We start from the raw sequence: 14,412 nt of genomic DNA on the forward strand, positions 1-14,412 counted from the left end.
GGCGGGAGGCAGCTTGTTTCTCATTGGACAATCTTTTTTAAAGTGTCCTTGCAAACCACACTGATAACAAGCCCTACCAGGTGATTGGCCTGCTCCATTTTCTGGTCTCTCTGAACCACCAAGGTTTGTTTGTCTGAGGGCCATGACTAAGGCTGTGGCCTTTCTCTTATCTCGCTTTTCCTTTTTGGCCTGTTCCTCTTGGTTCCTATTATAGAACACTGAGGTTGCCAGATTTAATAATGCCTCCAAATTTTGTTCAGGGCCCAGGGCTAACTTTTGGAGCTTTCTCCTGATATCTGCGGCTGATTGGGTAATAAACTTCTCTTTTAAGATCAATTGACCCTCGAGGGAGCTAGGTGACAGGGGAATATATTTTCTTAAGGCCTCCTGTAGTCACTCGAGGAAGGTGGAAGGATTTTCTTCCTTTTCCTGAGGACATCATTGAATAATTCATGGGCTTTTTCCTAATTCTCCTTAGTCCTTCTAGAACACAGGTCAACAGATGTTTGCAACTCCAGTCCCCATGATCTGAGTCTAGGTCCCAGTGGGGATCCATACTGTGGATGGCTTGCTGACCAGTAGGGAATTTGTCTGTTTCTTCAGCTGTCATTCTATCATTTACTTGACTAAGACACCAGATATCTCCAAACTCTCAGGCTGCAGCTAAAGCCACATTCTTTTCATTAAAGGCCAGGGTTTGATCTAACAATAGCATGACATTTCTCCAAGTGAGGTTGAAGGTTTGCCCTAGACCCTGTAGGACATCTATATACCTATCAGGATCATCTGAAAACTTCCCCAGGTCTACCTTGATCTGCTTTAAATCAGAGAGGGAGAAGGAGATGTGTACCCCGGTTGGGCCAAATTCCCCTCCCCCTACAGCTTGAAAGGGACATAACCGATAGCCTGAGGGGTTTTGTGGTCCCTTAGAGATTTCTTTGATTGTTTCCTTCTGGGTGGGGGAAATTAGAGGAGGCTTATAATTAATAGGAAAGGGAGCTGTAGGGAGGCTAGGATATAGAGATAAGCTGAAAGGCCCTCCTATGGAATGTAAATTGCAAGCTTTGCATAGTTGTGGATTATCCTTCTATGAAAAGAAAGCTTGGACACAAGGTATTTCACTCCATTTGCCTTCCCTCTTACAGAAAAGGTCAAGCTGAGGAGGTAGGAGAAATACCTGGTTACAGGCTGTCCCAGGATTCCTCAGGTGGTAACGGACCTTAGGGACAGCCGTCCAGGGCAGGAGATTAAAACGGAGAAGGTCATGCCAGTGTCCAGGAGGAAGTCAATTTCCTGGCCCTCAGTGGTTAATCTTACCTGGGGCTCAGTGAGGGTGACGGCATGAGCTGGCACTTGCCCCAGGCACCCTCATTCCTGTTGTTGGATCATCTGGTTGGGGGCTTCTGGCCCAGAGAACCTTTGTCCTCTGGGGCAGTGTGCCTTCCAGTGATTGCCTTGGCATAGTGGACATGGGCGAGGGGGTGGCTTGTTTCTCGTTGGAAAGTATTGTAATTTATACTTCCCTCAGGTGGCCATTTTTCCCCATCAGAGAGAGAATGTTGGGGCCAGACCATAGTGCAGAAAAAAAGAAGCCCTTCTTTTTCAAAGTTTGCAGGTGAAATTGATCCCAATGGCTTAGGATGAATCTCAAGGGTGAGCTTGTTGATGCCTGAGTGTTTCCCATCTGAAAGAAAAAACTGCCCTTGTTTTGGTCTGCTTTTTTTCCCCCTGCCCAAGAACCCACAACAGTCCCTAGACCCTGCCATTCAGAGTAGTTATGCTCACCGAAGCAGCAGTGGAAACACTAGTTTTCCTCCTAGACCACAAAGAGGACCGAGGAAGGTCGGATTCAGTGGCCCTTACTAATGCATTCTTGAAAACCTGCACCCTTGCCTTTCCTCTTAGACCACAAAGAGGACTGAGAAAGGTCAGATTTAGTGGCCCTTACCAATGTATTCTCAAAAACCTGTTAGTTAAAGTCCTAAGCGATTTCTCCTGTTGGTATTGGGACCTTACCCTTGTCCTATAAAGATGATATGCCTCAAAATGAAGTGGAGGGCCATACCCTGAGGGAGAGAAGGGATCTCCAGGGTTGGAAGAGTGATGCCTTTTGTCCTCACTTCTCATCATATGAATAGGAAGGATATCCTCCCAGTTTTGGAGTCTGTAATTTCTGAGGCTCCCCATATCCTAGCTTCGAGAATAGCCTTTGTTAGGCCTGCTAGTCTGATGAGGGATCCTAAAATTCCAAATAGTGCCCCCACTGATGGGGCTTCAGGCAAAAATTATGTCTTTCTCATTGGTGAGCCCTGGTACCTAAAGAAGGGAGCAGAATCCCGAAATTTATATTAGAAATCATCCTTTTTTTTTTTTTTTTTGAGACGGAGTCTCACTCTGTTGCCCAGGCTGGAGTGCAGTGGCGCAATCTCGGCTCACTGCAAGCTCCACCTCCCAGGTTCATGCCATTCTCCTGCCTCAGCCTCCCAAGTAGCTGGGACTACAGGTGCCCACCACCACGCCCGGCTAATTTTTTGTATTTTCAGTAGAGATGGGGTTTCACCGTGTTGGCCAGGATGGTCTCGATCTCCTGACCTCGTGATCTGCCCGCCTCGGCCTCCCAAAGTGCTGGGATTACAGGTGTAAGCCACCGCACCTGGCTAGAAATCATCCTTATAGGAGAAACTAGAAGAGCACCAGGGACAGGGAGTGGTTTTTAGAATCGGGACTAGCCTCAGAAAAGAGAGGCGGGAGGAGGTTTGTCTGACAGGCATTAGGACCCAGGAGGCAAGGGTCAGGATAGATAGGATAGATGGGCGAGTCTCGCTTGGGTGACATAACTTTGAGAGTTCCGCTCATGGCTGCAGGGTCAACCACTTTTTGTCGGGACCCTGGAGCTGAATGGCTTTCCTCTCTGTTGACCCTTGGCTCAGCCCAGAAGTGCAAGAAAAGCAGAAGCTGATTGCAGGCAAACCAACACTTCCGATTCCAAAGAGTCAGAGGTTGTTAGGGAGCCCTTTCCCAGAAAGCCTGACACCCGTGTCTTTAGTCCAGCGGCCACACTAGTCGCTTTTAACTGGCCGACAGATGCCCAGTGTTTAGTCCCTGAATTCTAAGGAAAAATAGGACAGAATAGCAAGTGAAAAGGGTCCGATGGTACTCACCACGTGGCAATATCCTGGACAATCCCACAAGATGTGTCAGGAGTTGGTTCCTGCTGGTGGGTTCGTGGTCTTGCTGACTTCAATAATGAAGCCACGGACCTTTGCATTCAGTGTTACAGCTCTTAAAGATGGCACGGACCCAAACAGTGAGTGGTAGCAAGATTTATTGTGAAGAGCAAAAGGACAAAGCTTCCACAGCATGAAAGGGGAACTGAGTGGGTTGCTGCTGCTGGCTGGGGTGGCTAGCTTTTATCCCTTTATTTGTCACCCCCCATGCTCCATTTCTGTCCTATCAGAGTGCCCTTTTTTCAATCCTCTTCGTGATTGGCTACTTTTAGACTCCTGCTGATTGGTGCATTTTACAGAGCACCGATTGGTGCATTTTACAGAGCACTGATTGGTGCGTTTTACAGAGCATTGATTGGTGCATTTTACAGAGTGCTCATTGGTGCATTTTACAAACTTCTTGTAATACAGGAAAGTTCCCCAAGTTGCCACTCGACCCAGGAAGTCCAGCTGGGCTCACCTCTCACCAGGACCTTATTAAAATGATACTAAAGGAATTTTTTTTTTAATCAATCCACAACACATAAGATAGGAGCAGGGCTTCCAGGGACAAGAGTTATAAAAGTTCTGACTGAAATTTGATGAAGGAGAGAAAAGTCATGAAATAGTGTGGAGGAAGCACAGCCAAGAAGTCAGTAGAATAAGATGCTTTGAAAGGGGACCCAATTAGCCCTGCAAAACCTCTAAGAAATTCAGGACTTGGAAACACTAAGCAGGCCAGAGAATGGGACCTGGGGCTTAAAAAGAAAGAAGTAACTTAAAGTTTATATCAAGAATTAAGTCAGCAAGTCTACTCTTACAAGCATAATGTCTGCAGTTTATGTGTTTCTCCATCTTCTAGGAAAAAATACAACAACAGTAACAAAGCTAAAAAAAACAGAGTGTTCTCTTCTAAGAAATTTAACAAATGATCTGGAAGCATTATGGAAATTAGAAAGGAAGTTCACCTTTAAGCACCGAGTCCTGTGTATTCTGGAGTTTGCATCACTTAGGATGACTTTATTTATAGGTATCAGAAATCTCTAATTCTAAAAATGTGGAGATGTGATATCTTACATGTTTGAATGTAGAGTGACTAGGATTTTCCAATTCAATGGCTGAATGACACCATCAAGGGCCCAGCATCATTCCACCTCTCCGTCCTGTGCTCTTCATATACCCAGGGATTATTCATAGACTTGAAAACATCTAAAGAAGAAAAGAAACTATATTTTGTCTCTTTTTTTAATTTGAAACACTTTTTCTAGAAGTTCCCAATGGTTTTACCTCCATGTTTTTGTTTTTGTTTTTGTTTTTTGAGACAGGATGTGTTGCTTTGTCACCCAGGCTGGAGTGCAGTGGTGCAATCTTGGCTCACTGCAACCTCTACCTCCTGAGTGCAAGTGATAGTCCCATCTCAGCCTCCTGAGTAGCTGGGATTACAGGTTTGTGCCACTACCCAGCTAATTTTTTAAGTATTTTTTGCAGAGCCTGGGTCTCGCTATATTGCCCAGGCTGGTCTCGAATGCCTGAGCTCAAGAGATCCTCCCACCTCAGCCTCCCAAAGCACTAGGATTACAGGTGTGAGCCACTATGCCTGGCCCTCCATGTTTCATTGATCAAAATTGCAACACAAGCTGATGCCTAAACAAACCACTGGCAAGAGGCACTGGAATTCTCATGTATCAGTTTAGTCAAATCAGGATTTACCCTTGTGTTAAGGACAGGTTCACCTAGCTAGGCAGAAAAGCATGGACACCTGAACCCAAAGAAGGATTATGTTAGCAAGGGAAAAACTAAAAATGAATTCTGGGTAAGCATCCAACAACGTCTATTTTCCAAAGTATATGGTCTGCTTTTCATCCATTCACACTAAAGCAAACCTCCTAATTTACAAAGCTCTACCTAAAAATACTGAGTTCCCAGTCAGTTTTTCTACTGTATCGTTTAAAAACAAAAAACTGGGCTGGGTATAGTGACTCATGCTTGTAATCCCAGCACTTTGGGAGGCTGAAGCAGGGGCGGATCACTTGAGGTCAGGAGTTTGAGACCAGCCTGGCCAAGATGATGAAACCCTGTCTCTACTAAAAATACAAAAATTAGCCAGGCATGGTGGTGGGCACCTGTAGTCCCAGCTGCTCGGGAGGCTGAGGTGGGAGAAACACTTGAACTCGGGAGGCAGAGGTTGAAGTGAGCCAAGATCGTGCCACTGCACTGCAGCCTGGGTGACAGAGTGAGACTTCATCTCACTAAATAAATAAATAAATATAAATAAAAACTGGCAAGCAAAGCCCATCAGATGTTAACAGAAAGCCTGCAATGTGGAAGTGCTTTCACTTTCAGCCTTGATGTAGGAAAAGGACTGATACTGGACAAGACTTCCCATTATACGCAGCTGTCAAAGTTGGAAAAAGAAATAAGTCCTTTTAGACATCCATCAATAGGAAACACAGAACTGTGATACCAGATGACAGGGAAATGATGCAAGATTCACAATCACCCCGGCTCTTTGTGTGGAAACACTTTCCTGTGTGGTGGTATCTCTGAGCTGAGGAGACATATCAGAGAGAAAGAAGCTGCACAGAAAAGAAACTCCAGGCCAGGTGAAGTGGCTCACACCTGTAATCCCAGAACTTTGGCAAGTCAAGGCAGGCACATTGCTTGAGGTCAGGAGTTCAAGACCAGCCTGACCAACATAGTGAAATACCATCTCTACTAAAAATAGGAAAATTAGCCAGGTGTGGTAGCATGCACCTGTAATCCCAGCTACTCAGGAGACTAAGGCAGAGAATTGTTTGAACCTGGGAGGTGGAGGTTGCAGTGAGCTGAGATCACACCACTGTACTCCAGCCTGGGTGACAGAGTGAGACTCCGCCTCAAAAAAAAAAAAAAAATTAGCTGATTGCAGTGGCATGCATCTGTAATCCCAGTTACTCGGGAGGCTGAGATGGGAGCATTGCTTGAGCCCGGGAGGCTGAGGCTGCAGTGAGTCAAGATTGTGCCACTGCACTACAGTGACAGAGTGAGTGATAGAGTGGGATTCCATCTCAAAAAAAAAAAAAAAAAATAGAGAGAGAAAAGGAACTCCCGAAATCTGCTCAGGGAAAGACTCCATGAGTCTAGGCAAAGTGTTTCATCTAGCTCTAAGCTTTCTTTCCTGAACACTTGATATTAAATCCTACATAGCCCTGGCCAATAAGCACTTGAAAATTTGCATGAGGGCTGGGTGTGGTGACTCACGCCTGTAATCCCAGCACCTTGTGAGGCTGAGGCTGGAGGATCCCTTGAAGTCAGCAGTTAGAGACTAGCCTGGCTAACATGGTGAAACGCTGTCTCTACTAACAATACTAAAATTAACTGGGTGTGGTGGCACATGCCTGTAATACAGCTACTTGGGAGGCTGAGGCATGAGGATCACTTGAAACCTAGAGGTGGAGGCTGCAGTGAGCCAAGATCATGCCACTGCACTTCAGCCTGGGTAACAGAGCAAGAGCTTGTCTCAGAAAAAAAAAAAAAAAAGAAAAAAGAAAAAGAAAGAAAGAAAGATAGAAAATTTTCATGTGGGTAATGATACTTCTGACATCTTGGGCATAAGAATATTGCTTTGGGCCAGGCGTGGTGACTCACGCCTGTAATTCCATTACTTTGGGAGGCCAAGGTGGGTGGATCACCTGAGGTCAGGAGTTCGAGACAAGCCTGGCCAACGTGGTGAAACCCCGCCTCTACTAAAAAAAAAAAAAAAAAAAAGAATATTGCTTTGAACCATATATGTTTTCCCCAAAGCCTAAGCCTCAATACATGGACACCATAGAAGGTAAATTTCTACTATTAGGTATCTAACTTTATTCCAACTACAAAAGGAGATAAATTATAAGATTAGTAAGTAATTTAGTTCCACTTCTGCCACCTTGAATGGAAAAGAAAAAAATAAGTAATTTAGGATGTTATTGGATACAACTATGATTGAGAAAGAATGTGTATTTCAAGGAAGTAAAGGAAGACAAGCTTTTTATTTTATTTGTATTATTATTATTATTATTATTATTTGACACAGAATCTTGCTCTGTCGCCCAGGCTGGAGTGCAATGGCGCGATCTCAGCTCACTGCAAACTTCACCTCTGGGGTTCAAGCAAATCTCCTGCCTCAGCCTCCCGAGAAGCTGGGATTACAGGTGCCCACCACCACACCCAGCTATTTTTTATACTTTTAGTAGAGACGGGGTTTCACCATGTTGGCCAGGCTGGTCTCAAACTCCTGAACTCAGGTGATCCATCCTCTTCGGCCTCTCAAAGTGCTGGGATTACAGGTGTGAGCCACCGCGCCTGGCCTAGGAAGACAAGTTTTTTAAAGGAAAAATGAGGAGGATCACTGGCTAAAAGGATCAATAATGAGGGTGGAGCCAGTCAGAGTATGGACAAGCAGTTGCTGGGCAGGTGTCCTCACAGAAATGTTTTGTTTTGTTTAGTTTTGCAAGATTGCTATGGCCTTTGTGCAAGGCTGTCATTTTTGCAGTCTTTTACCGTAATTCTTGTTATCAGACATTTGTGCATGAGAATCCTCCCTTCATGGCTTTCTGAGGCTCTATTTGTCAGGGTTTTGTTGTTTGGCTTTTTTTTTTTTTTTTTTTTGAGACAGAGTCTTACTTTGTCGCCAAGGCTGGAGTGCAGTGGCACGATCATAGCTCATTGTAGCTTTCACTTCCTAGGCTCAAGCCATCCTCCTCAGCCTCCCAAGTAGCTGGGACTACAGGCATGCGCCACCATGCCAGCTAATTTTTGTACGTTTTGTACAGATAGGGTTTCACCATGCTACCTAGGCTGGTCTTGAACTCCTGGACTCAAATGTTATGCCCGCCTTGGCCTCCCAAAGTGCTGGGATTACAGATGTGCACCACTATCCCTGGCCTTTGTAAGGGTTTTTAACACAAGTGACTCCATTATGATTCTGACAACTTTCACACTTTGTCCCTTGAGGTGGTGTCCAGGAAAGTACATCGCAATCTCTCCTATGTAGCCTGTTTTGATGGCCCCTAACAAAATTGCTCTATCTGAAGTCAACAGTTTATCGTGAGACTTTGTACTACTTGATCTTTCTACAACAGTTGACATAGGTGGTCAAACTATTTCATGAAACATTTTCTCTCCTTACCTTCATGTGATTTTTCTCTACAGCATTTTCTCTTTCTTGTCTTACTATTCCTTTGTAGTGTCCCACTCTCCCCACAAACAAACAAAATCCCCAAAACATTAGTGTCCTTGTGGGTTGTGTTTTGTTTTTTGGTCTCCTTCCTGTCTTCCTGAATGGTCTCGTTCGTAGCCTCTGCCACACGGAGGGCCTAATTACTCCCGTGTCTGTATCTCTAGATGCATATTTCTAACTGACTACTAGATATCTTTGCCTGGGTGCCCTGCAGGCATCTCAAATTTAGAATACCCAAAGCTTATCTTCCATTCTACTTCTTCAAAAACCTACCCCTCCCCCTTCATTCTCTATCTCAGGGATCGGTACCCGTCTCAACCCAGGAAGCCAAGCCAGAAACCTGGGTCTCATCCTCAACTCCTCTCTCTCTGTGCTCAATGCACTATGAAGTTCTCTTAATACCTCTTTAGAAATGTTTCTGTGGCGGCCAGGTGCGGTGGCTCATGCCTATAATTCCAGCACTTTGGGAGGCTGAGGCAAGTGGATCACTTGAAGTCAGGAATTCCAGACCAGCCTGGCCAACATGGTGAAACCCTGTCTCTACTAAAAATACAAAAATTAGCTAGGCGTGGTGGTGGGCGCCTGTAATCCCAGCTACTCGGGAGGCTGAGGCAGGAGAATCACTTGAACCCAGGAAGCAGAGGTTGCAGTGAGCTGAGATCGCAGCACTGCACTGCACTCTGGCCTGGGCAAGAGAGTGAGACTCCATCTCAAAAAAAAAAAAAATGTTTCTCGCCTGTAATCCCAGCTATTCAGGAGGCTGAGGCAGGAGAATTGCTTGCACCCAGGAGGCAGAGGTTGCAGTAAGCTGAGATCACGCCACTGTACTCCAGCCTGGGCGACAGAGCAAGACTCTGTCTCAAAAAAAAAAAAAAAAAAAGTTTCTGTGATGCAGCCTCTCCTCTTAGACCCCTAACCACAGCCTTTGCATAAGTTCCCATCAATATTGTTATCAGCAATAATTTGGCAGTTCTCCCGTAACACTAGGCTCTCCCATCTCCAATTATTTCTTTAGAATAGAGACCATCGGACTTAGGGATGTCACTATTAAGAAATGTTTAAAAAGTGGTTTTGAGAACTAACATAGTGTTGCCTTTTAAAAAATGTTGTCAAGGCACTGAAAAACGGTATCTATTATCACTGTCATTTTATAATAATAATGTAAAATGACTGTTTAACTTCAAAAAATAAAAAATACCATACTCTAGAAGTTCTTTAAATATATTTGGCTTTTTATTTTATTTCTTTTATTTTTGAGACAGGATCGCCTAGGCTGGAGTGCAGTGGCACGATCATAGCTTACTGCAGCCTCTATCTCCTAGGCTCAAGCCGTTCTCCTGGCTCAGCCTCCCGAGTAGCTGGGACTGTAGGCACCCACCACTATGCCTAGTTAATTTCTTCTTCTTTTTCTTTTTCTTTTTTTTTTTTTTTAGTAGAGATGTGGTCTCTACTATGTTGCCCAGGCTGGTTTGGAACTCTTGAGCCCAAGTGATCCTCCTGCCTCAGCCCCGCAAAGTTTTGAGATTTGTCCTGAGGCTGACCAGCCACATCCTTGCCCTCAGTCTGAAGATCTTTTAGATCCCTTGAGAAATTCCTCAGCTGGCCGGGCACGATGGCTCACGTCTGTAATCCCAGCTACTTGGGAGGCTGAGGCATGAGAATTGCTTGAACCTGGGAGGCAGAGGTTGCAGTGAGCTGAGATCACACCACTGCACTCCAGCCTGGGTGACAGTGCAAGACTCCGTCTCAAAAAAAAAAAAAGAAAAATCCCTCAGCTTTGTGACAGACTATCTTAGAATAAAAGAGAATTAATAAATAAGGAAAGTGTTAGCATCTTATTTCATTTGTTTACACATCTGTCTCATTGAATTCTGAACTTTCTTGAGGGTACAGATTTCTGTCTTACTCAGTTTTGTGTTTTTCACCAAGCAAATTACTCCCAGTCTGCAATTTTCCTGCTTCAGACTCCTGAGTAGCTGGGACTACAGGCAACAAACTTTTTTTTTTTTTTTTTTTTTTGAGACGTGGTCTCGATCTGTCGCCCAGGCTGGAGTACAGTGGCGCGATCTAGGCTCACTGCAAGCTCCGCCTCCTGGGTTCATGCCATTCTCCTGCCTCAGCCTCGGGAGTAGCTGGGACTACAGGCGCCCGCCACCACGCCCGGCTAATTTTTTGTATTTTTAGTAGAGACAGGGTTTCACTGTATTAGCCAGGATGGTCTCTATCTCCTGACCTCGTGATCCGCCCTCCTCGGCCTTCCAAAGTGCTGGGATTACAGGCGTGAGCTACTGTGCCTGGCTTTTTTTTTTTTTTGAGATGGAGTCTCTGTCACCCAGGCTGGAATGCAGTGGTGTGATGTTGGCTCACTGCAACTTCAATAAATGTTTGCTGAATTGATTTGAAATTTCAACTGGGAAGGTAGAATTCAAAATCATTAAACTTTTGGTATCTGGTAACCTGGCTTTGGATTCTGACTCCACTATTCACTTGCTGTATGACCTGGGGCAAGTTGCCTAAACTCTCTCTGTAATTTTCTCAACTCAAAAATGGATTAAATGAGATAATGAATGTAATATGCTGGGTGCTTAAGTGCTATTTATATAGTGAGTATTTACTGAGCTCCTACTATGCCTTAGGTTTGAGGCAGGTGCTAGTGATAGTGTAGAAAATATGCAGGGACCGGGTGCAGTGGCTCACGCCTGTAATCCCAGTACTTGGAGGCCGAGGTGGGCAGATTGCTTGAGTTCAGTGGTTCAATACCAGCCTGGGCAACATGTTGAAACATCATCTCGAATACAAAAAAAAAAAAAAAAATTAGCTAGATGTGGTGGCATGTACTTATAGTCTCAGTACTCAGGATGCTGAGGTGGGAATCACTTGAACCTCAACTGAGGCTCTGCGCCCAGCCTCCTCAACACTCTTTAGTCTGGTTTCCATCTCTCTACCTAAATAGCTCTTGCTAAGGTCACCAGTGGCATCCAAATTACTATGTACATCAGTCCTCTTGCGTGATCTCCTAGCTACACTTAACACAGTTAATCATGCCCTCCTTCTTGAGGTCTTCCGTTGGCTTCTCTAATAATAAATGCCTCCTGATATCTTCCTCCCTCTCTGGTTACCTCGTCAGTCCTGTTTGAAGGTTCATCTACCCCAACTCATTCATTAAATGTTCCCCAAGGCTTAGTCTCAGGTTCACTTTTTTTCTGTCAGCCTAAATGACAGAGAGAGTCTCTGTAAAAGAAAAAGATATGTGGTAAATTATGTGCATATCCAGGGAGGTTTAAAAAAAGATAAAGGCATATAAAGGAAAAATGAGAAGGATAATTGTTTTGAGATAATTATCCTTGGCTACAAAGATCAATAACAAAAGTGATACCAGTCCAAAGTCATACAGGCAGTTGCTGGGTAGATGTCCTTGTAGAAGTATTTTTTGTGTACAGTTGGGATGGCCTTTATGCAAGGTTGTGGTTTTTGCAGAGTCTTTTGCGATAGTTTTTGTTATTACGCATACAAGTGTGAGAACCCTCTTTTTATAGCCTTCCTCAGCTCTTTTTGTCTGAGTTTTTTTTTTAACACTAGTGACTCCATTTTGATTTTGACAACTTCCATACTTCTTACTCTAGACTTTGTGAAGGTTTCAGATGCCAAAATGAAATCGGTTCTGTCAGATACAGACAAAAAAGGGCCAGGAAGGTTGAAAGGAAAGGAGGCCTATGCTTACACGTTTAAGAATTGTTTCCAAGGACGTTCAAAAAGCTCTTTTGCGTCCTTCAAGCATCTCCTGATTTGATAAGGTTTATCACTAGACATTTTTTAGGACTGCTGTAATTCAGGTAAAATGTTCTCAGGACACTTACCCAGTAAGGTATCTCCACCAATGAACTGACAACTCTGGCTGTCAGCCTCTAGAAACAATGATCTGTTTCTAAGCAGTTTATATAAATCTCTTTTTTGTTAATAAAAGCTCCCCTTCCCTCACTGAGTGCACTGGAGGCTTGCCATTTCCTGCATTCTGGATTATAATCCTTATTTCTATTCCCAAGTAAACCCAACATGTTTAGAGATAATTTTCTCTTGCTTTTTTTTGAGACACGGTCTCACTCTGCCACCCAGGCTGGAGTGCAGTGGTGCCATCTTGGCCCTCTGCAATCTCTGTCTTGCGGGTTCAAGCGATTCTCCTGCCTCAGCCTCCCGAGTAGCTGGGGCTACAAGCACGTGCCACCACACCCAGCTAATTTTTGTATTTTTAGTAGAGACAGGGTTTCACCATGTTGGCCAGGCTGGTCTCGAACTCCTGATCTCAAATGATCCACCTGCCTCGGCCTCCTAAATTGCTAGGATTAGAGGCGTGAGCCACCACACCCGGCCGTTTTTTCTTTTTTTTTGAGACAAGGTCTCACTCTGTCATCGAGGCTGGAGTGCAGTGGTGATGAGATGGGATAGTTCCCTTGACCCCCTCGGTGGGTGGGAAGTGGAGTGACTGGTTTCACTAAGCCCGCTGCTGGCCACTCCTCACAGGAGGGAGTGTGCGAGGGAACGAGTGTGGGAACCGGAGTGAACGAACGCTGGAACCAGCCAGTCGCTCCTTTCTGGTGGGAGCAGGTTCTATGTGGGCCCCGCAGCAGCATCCAAGCATATTACAGCCAATGCTCTTTCCACTCTGCCTTCCAGGGATGGCCAAGTGCCAACCAGCTCAGTGGAGGGTCAGGGTGGCAGCCCCTATACTCTCAGGGGCTTCCTGGTTCTTGTCTGGCGTCCAGGAAGAATCAGGTCACATGAACGGGTTGAAAGGTAATGAATGCAGGCAACTTTATTGAGCGGTGGGTGGCTCTGAGCGGAAAGGGAGGTTGGAAAGGGGGTGGGAAGGTGATCTTTCCCTGAAGCCCACCCATCTCTGGCTAGGCCCCTCTCGGAAGCTGCACGTCCAAAATTAGCTGCATCTACTCTCTGACACTTAGTTGTTTCTTTGCTTACCACTCAGCTGCTCGTGTTCCCGATGCTCAGCCGCTTATGTTGCTTTGCCAGCTTAAGTCTTTCATGGGCACAGGATAGGGGTGGGGCAGGCCAAAAAAGCAACATTTGGGCAGAAAAATGGGGTCAGCTGTTTTCACTTAGGGCCATGGTTCCAGGCTTAAGGGTGGGGTTTAGCTGGGAGCCCACCCCTTCTGTAACAGTGTGATCATAATTCACGGCAGCCTTGACTTCCCCTGGGTCAAGCAATCCTCCCACCTTAGCCTCCAAGTAGCTGGGACTACAGGCACATGCCACCACGCCCAGATAATTTTTAAATTCCTTGTAGAGAGGGGGTCTTGCTTGGTAACCCAGGCTGGTCTCTGACTCCTGGCTTCAAGTGATCTTCCTAGAGTGCTGGGATTACAGGTGTGAGAAACCATGCCTAGCCTCTAGTGTCTTTTTTTTTAAGGTTGACAATTTACATTGTCCAATAGTCATGTAATTTTAAATTTTCTAGTAGCCACATTTTAAAAAGTAAAAAGAAACAGGTAACAATCAATCTTAATGATGTTTTTATTTAACTCTATATAAAGATTATCATTTCAACAAGTAATAAATATAACATTATTGAGAAACTTTAGTATTTTTGTATTAAGTTTTTGTAATTCAGTGTGTATTCTAAATTATGGCATAACTCAATTTGGACTAGCAGCATTTTTTTTTTTTTTTTTTTTTGAGATGGAGTGTTGCTCTGTCGCCCAGGCTGGAGTACAGTGGCACCATTTCCACTCACTGCAAGCTCCATCTCCTGGGTTCACGCCATTCTCCTGCCTCAGCCTCCCGAGTAGCTGGGACTACAGGCGCCCGCCACCACGCCTGGCTAATTTTTTGTATTTTTAGTAGAGATGGGGTTTCACCTTGTTAGCCGGGATGGTCTCGATCTCCTGACCTCGTGATCTGCCCACCTCGGCCTCCCAAAGTGCTGGGATTACAGGCGTGAGCCACCGTGCCCGACCTGAACTAGCAGCATTTTAAGTGCTCAGTGGCAACGTG

This window comes from Pongo abelii, chromosome 10 (assembly GCF_028885655.2).
Source record: "Pongo abelii isolate AG06213 chromosome 10, NHGRI_mPonAbe1-v2.0_pri, whole genome shotgun sequence".
Classification (NCBI taxonomy): Eukaryota; Metazoa; Chordata; class Mammalia; order Primates; family Hominidae; genus Pongo; species Pongo abelii.